Below are 7020 nucleotides of genomic sequence, written 5' to 3' on the forward strand. Positions count from 1 at the left end.
GTCTGTAATAGCATCAACTAAATTTGGTGTTTGCCATACAATTTCCAGAATGATAATGTGCTACTACAGGCCTTTTTACATGCATTTTGAAACTTTCTTGATTGGTTTGAGTCTTACTATGGAGTCTTAAAGGGTTGGTGTTATATTGATTAATGATATTAACTAATCATCTTATTTACAACATACTCAACAAAACAACTATTGCAAGATCATCAAAATTTACTTAAACCTCTTATGATTTCTTGGTTAATAATTTTCATGAACCTCAAATGCTATGCATTTCAATGATACCCACATTACAAGGAACAATCGTCTACATATTCATTTAACTATCTATTATAACTGATGGAGCACAAATTAAATGACATAGTGACTAAACTAATCTTAAGGCAATTGAGAAAATAAGGAGATCAGGATGATGATGTTCTATTCATTTGAAGGGAGTATCTAACACACAAAGTTCTTGCAAATTTACTTCCAGCACAATCAATCATATCAAACTCAAAGGAGATACCATACATTTTCAAATTGAAAACTTACATAATTGAATATCCTCATTTCATCTTTTCTTTGATATACATTCATATGACGAAATAAAATATGAAAACTTCAAGAGAAGCAAAAATACTCAATCACTTATTTTATTATCAACTTGATTCAAGGGCTCAGCCGAGAAAGAACCAGGAAGAAAACCCAGCATCATGGCCACTACAACAAAATTGAAATTACAAGTTACATAGGATAACAATCTCAATTACAAAAATTTAATTGAGTTTTCTTCATGACCCTCATCAAGGGATTTATAATGTTTTCTGCAACACATCTCTAGAACCATGGAGGCAACAGAATCTGATCAAGTGACCAAAAGCATGACCAAGAACAATTCAAACATGCATATACATACAAGGTTATCACAACATGATTCACAATGAATCAAAACTAGGGAAAGGTGGATTCTTCCAACCAGGAGAAGTCAAGCACAACACCAAACAGATGCCCAATCGGGGCTATATACCAAGAACTTTTGTTCTTCCATTTCAACATACCATAATCATACAAGGTTTGTGCTGATAGGTAGGGACCCATAACACCCTACCCTTTCTCCCTCTTCTCATCTTGAGAAGAGACTCTACACTAGTTGGAGTCCGACTAAACAGACCTTTCTCAAAATTGGTCACTTCTGCCCTCTCCAAGGGTGAGTAATACCAAAACACCCATGCAAGAAAAATCTCAAAATTTCAAACACAAACATGAAAGGAAATCATCCAAAAAATAACATGGTTTTCAAAGCTTCCCAACATACCCACAAACATACAAACATTGAAACAACAACAAGGTAGCATAAACATGAAACAAACATGGAAACTGAACAAGGGACATGAGAATTCCAACCTTCACAAAGAGGTAATGGCAATGAACAAGTTTGAGTAGAGTTTCCTTCTCCTTGCTTCAATCTTCAAGAACTCCTCTCTAAATGTTGAGATTGGGTAACAACCTCAACTAGTCCAATGAAGGCCTCTAAATAAGCCTCCAACTCAACCACCCAAAAGGAGCAGTAACTACTTCCACCCACTAGCAATTCTAGAAACTCCTAACTCAACCTACACTATGGTTAAACCCTAAGTGGAGATGAGGTGAGCTAACTCAAGATAACCATGGTCAATTTTCGCACAAAGGCAAAAAGAGACTTTTTGAGTGACCTCAAAAGTCAATAAAAGGGGCTTAGGGGTTGGAAAAGACCCCTAACCCATACCCATACCCTTTGGGTATAATTATATCATGTTTTGAAGCCTTAGGAATAGGTTTAGAGCCAAACAAAGGCTAGGAAAAAAATTAGGACCCACTAACAACTCTTAAAAAGCAGATTAAGCACTAATCTGGATTAGGGATGACTAACCTCGATTAAGAACCAATTAGCAAACTGACACTAACTTAAATCGACTTAGGTCCATGGGTTACATAACTAACCCTAACTAGCATGGTGAGGAGCACAAACAATTCACGAGTGTCAAGCGACATTAACAGAACATAGTTACGAACATTAACATTTACTGATCACAAGAGATACATACATACATCTCACAATACAGTACGTGAATTACGAACAACAAGGTTTCCAAAATTAGCACATAGAGATCAGTTTTGTTCTTCTGTCGATTTCCTCAACTAAAATATCTGCACACTCATTGCACACATCAGTAGTCCCGAAAATCACATGTACATATATACGTATCAGAAATTCACATAAATTGAAACATACATCAATCAGGGTTTCTTTCATCCTACTTAATTCTTAACCATTAAAAAAAATCTCTTAAATCAAAATATCAATCGTACATTTACCGATTTCATCAACATACATATACATAAAACATTAAATGACAAACATAAATATATCTGAAAGTAACATCACATAACATGAAATAATATAATATGTTCTAAGTATCAGATAATGTCTCGACATCTCGAGTCGTGAGTATCAAAATGATAAAGTAATAACTAAGGCTGCGAAGGGTCGGGGTGAGGCCTCACAAAATTTCATTCACAAAAATTCAATGCTCAATAATGAGACTCTCACCCCTATTTATCATTTTCCTTCACCCTTCTAGAAGGAACTAAAACATTAATCAATTGCAAGTGTTAGAAGCTTCCCCTTTCCAATAATTAATGCACTCTCTAGAAACTCCTCCCTTGCAATACTAAAATTAATTGTGCTTCTAGAAAATTAAATTACTAGACGCTTCCCCCCTTCCAATAATTAATACGCACTCTAGAAGCTTCTCCCTTGTAATACAATTATTAATTAAAATAATTAAATATAAAGTCACCTTTTAATTTATTTAATGACTTTATAAGAAATTAATTTAATTGCTAAAGTGAGGACATTACATCTTTTTCAAATAAAATTAGACTTAAAACTTGACAAGCAACCTACTTGTGCAATGGTTGTGTACGGTGGAATTGACTCAAAGCATTAGACATTTTTTTGAAAACATTTAAACTTAAAATTCCACAAGAAAAAGTCCTTTGCAATGGTTAAGTAAATTAACAACTAAATTTTTAAAAATGAGACATTTTCCTAAAATTTACACTTAAAACACTCACAAAAAAAAAATCTATGCAATGGTTGTGTTTGATGACATAGACATCTTCTCCAAAAAAACAACCCACTGAAAAAAAAAAAAAAAAAATGTAATAGTTATCCTTTGTGGAAATTAAGACAAACATGAGACACCTTTTCCAAACTTTTCACTTAAAAAATCACAAGAAAGAACCTATGCAATCAACTTAAAATAAGAGACACATTTTCCAAATGATTCAGCCTTGAAAATCCTCAATCAAAAAGGCTATGCAATGGTTGTGTATGCTGGAAATTGACTCAAGACACAAGACATCTTTACAAAAGATGAGAACTGAAAAACTCATAAGAAATTTTTTTTCTATGGAATGATTGTCTTTGGTGACAATTGACCTAAAATACAAGCATCATCTTTGAGAATTTTACTTAAAAACTTAAAAGGAAAAAACCCATGCAATGGTTGTGTATGGTGGTAATCGATTCAAACATGAGAAGCCTTTTCTAAAAAAAATATTTGGCAACACATAAGAAACAATGTATACAATGGTTGTTTATGGTGACAATGTACCTAAAAGACTAGACATCTTACAAGAAAAAGCCCATTTAATGGTTGTGTACGACGACAATCTATTCAAACACAAGACATGTTGAAAAAAAACCTATGCAATGGTAGTCTTTGGTGATAATAGACCCAAAACACAATACTTTCTTTAAACATTTTGTCTCTAGGAAAAGAATCTATAAGAAAAAAGATTTTCTATTGAAAATTTTGACAAAAGTCATCTTATGATTTAAATGTTATAGGTGTACGAAATTAACCTAAACAACTACTAGAGCTTTTCCCTACTTGTATTCAACTATAATATAGCCATACGAGAATACTTTCTCCTAAACTTTTTTTAAAGGAGATTCAACAATTTTTGCATAGAATCTTTGGTTAATGAATGAATGAAAGATTTTTAATGACGTCCACAAGACCATAAGCCTAAGGGGCCCACATAGAGCTCCTAAAACCATGCACTGAGGGGTATCCATTCTATCAACTTTGATCAAGGCATGATCCCGACCTCATCCCTCTTATATGTCGAGAGCCTTGCACTCAACAAGACTTGATCCCTAATAAGCTCCTACCTTATGAACCTTTCAACTTCGCTCTTTGTGAACCTTTCAACTTTTAGACTTCCAAACCTATAACAAAAGAAAAGAAAAGAAAGCCCCTTTTCAACATTCATGTATGGTGGCCACCTCATTTAATGTTAAAGGGGTTGATCAATGGGGAAGCTACCGAAAAGAAAATGTAGCCAGCTCATAGGACGTGGATAGTTGAAGTATATTTGGAAGCAGCATTAAGGTAACCGAAGGAGAGAGCATAAAGTTTTGCAGTTCCTAGGTGAAAAACCATGAACACAGCAAGGATCCCTCGAAGCACCCAAAGTTTGATGCTACATGTGCGCCACTAGCGTTTATTACTTGCCATTATATGTGTGCCAAAGCCGACTGTTTAAATCCCCCCTTTTCTCAATGAGACTCGGGAGTCGATAAATAAAAGTAGGACTCGTGAAGCTCTTCTTGTCCGCCATTAGAAGTGCGATGCAGGTGGCAGCGACTGTTCCTGTTACCCTCCCATGCCGCCTCTCGTACGCGTTTTCTCATTTCAAAAAAGTGAACGACCCCACCCTTCATCTATAAATCCATTGTACACCCCCCAACAAGAGGAAATATGCCATTAAAAATCAGGTCTTTGGTTTGGGCTTCTTTTAACTCCATGGCTGCAGCTTTGATCTCCTCTGGCTCTACCCTGTTCGTAGTCTCGTGTCTGTTCATGATCTTTCCCGCCATTGTATCTGCAAGGAATCATGAGAGCACAATGCTTTTGAATGTCAGTAGAATCCTCAAGAACACATCAGCCGTTCATAACAAATCTTCCTTAGCGTTGCCTCTCTTGTCCGTGTCGACATCCAATGCATCTTCACTGCTTGTAAATGCTCTGGCCAAGCCAACGAAATCTCCATCTTCTCAAGGCAGAGCTTATTTCAGCTACAACGATGTCACTCTCATGACGGAAGTCACAGTGGGAAATCCTCCGCAGAAGCAAAAAATGGTTCTCGACACAGGAAGCGAGCTTTCATGGCTCAACTGCCAGATGGGTTCTTCTCATTCCTCCTTCAATCCCTCCATTTCTTCTTCCCACGCCTCAATCCCCTGCAAGTCCCCTGTTTGCCGAGAAAAAACCAAGGATTTCCCCATACCCACATCCTGCGATTCAAAGCGGCTCTGCCATTTTACTTACTCTTACGCCGACGGGACCGACATTGAGGGAAATCTGGCCAGAGACTCCATTACTTTCCCCGCATTCAAAATCCCATCTTTCGTCTTCGGATGTTCTTCGTCTCCTCCTCTGCCAGACACCCCTGGTCTCATGGGGCTCAATCGCGGCGACCTTTCTCTCATTTCTCAGCTCGGAATGGCCCGGAAATTCTCGTATTGCATCACAGACCGCGTGAAATCTCCTGGTTCGGCCGGACTTCTTCTATTTGGGGATTCCCCCTTTGCCAAATACCTCCATTACACGCCCCTGCTCAGCATCTCTCTGCCCCTGCCCTACTTCAACAGGGCAGCATACAGCGTCAGAATGGAAGGCATCAAGGTCGGAAACAAGCTCCTGCCGATTCCCAAATCGGTGTTCTTGCCCGATCACACCGGCGCCGGGCAGACGATGATCGATTCGGGCACCCAGTTTACTCTTCTTCTCGGAGAAGCTTATGCTCCTCTCAGGGAAGAATTTGTGCAGCAGAACAGAGCACATTTGAAGCCAATGCCCGGCAATGTTGCATTCTATGGAGCTCTCGATCTCTGCTATGATCTTCCTGCAAATCCCGCACAATTTCCCCCCGTTACGCCCGTCACTCTGCTCTTCAATTCGGCTCAGGTCACCCTCGATGCACATCATTTGCTGTTTAGGGTTCCTGAAGGAAACGGCAATGGCGCCGCCATTCGCAAAGGCCGGGCGATTTACTGCTTCACTTTTGGGAATTCGGATTTGGTGTTCGTGGAGGCGAATATCATCGGGAATCATCACCAGCAGAATTTGTGGATTGAGTACGATCTTCAGAACAACCGGATTGGATTCGCCCGGGCTCGATGCGATGTCTGATGTAATGTGTTTTTCTAGTATACTGGAGAAATGTCATGTCTGTTTATGAAATACAGAGTGTATACTTTTGTTTTATGAATTACAGTGGCTGTTCATGGCTGTGCAGTGTAGAGTGTAGGGAAATGTCTGTATACTCAGGATTTCGTTGAATAGTTTGTATTTTCAAGGTCTGCAAATCTCTTCTTGTATATTTTATGTATTTGATTCACAGTTTAATGTTTAAAAGTCTCTGTTTTAGTATTCTGGAAGATTTTGTCCAAAGGTGAGCTCTGAAAATGGTGGATGGTCAATTGGGGGGACCAAATCTGTGGCACGACCTACCTCATTGTCGTTTCGGAAATGGGCACAACATCTTATCCCGTGAATTTATTAATTATGGTGAACCAACTCCTAAATGATTCAGTTTTAGATATTCTCAAAACGCGTTTTGTTTTTTTTTAATTTTTAATTTTAAATTTTTTTCCAAAGAGCGGTTGAACTCGATGGAAATGGAAACATGGGAAAAAGAGTGAGTGTTTTAGGTGATCAACTTTAGGGTTAGGTACTGACTCACTTTTAGAATTCTTGTTCGCCTTTTTTATTTGGTACAGACTAATCTCTGTATTTTTACAAAATAAAGTAACTTTTTTTTTTTCTAGAATCATGAAAATGTAGTGACTTTTTTCAATTTTTTCATTGCGAATTTTTTCTATTTTTAAAAATTTTTTTTGACTACAAACACTTAAATTTTCATAAAAATTCATGATGTTTTTGATTTTTTGAAAATTGGTTAATTGTATAGTTTGTA

At 37.5% G+C, this 7020-nt stretch overlaps 1 pseudogene across 1 annotated transcript; it reads left to right on the forward strand.

Moving 5' to 3' along the window:
- Nucleotides 1–4592: 4592 nt before the first annotated feature.
- On the forward strand, nucleotides 4593–6481 carry LOC149542200 (aspartic proteinase PCS1 pseudogene; annotated as a pseudogene). Its single transcript, XR_016355434.1, has one exon. The product of XR_016355434.1 is annotated as an aspartic proteinase PCS1 pseudogene (transcript).
- The last annotated feature ends 539 nt before the right edge of the window (nucleotides 6482–7020 follow it).

The sequence above is a fragment of the Cupressus sempervirens genome, chromosome 8 (assembly GCF_028749045.1).
Source record: "Cupressus sempervirens isolate cs-2001-9-10 chromosome 8, ASM2874904v1, whole genome shotgun sequence".
Taxonomy (NCBI): Eukaryota; Viridiplantae; Streptophyta; class Pinopsida; order Cupressales; family Cupressaceae; genus Cupressus; species Cupressus sempervirens.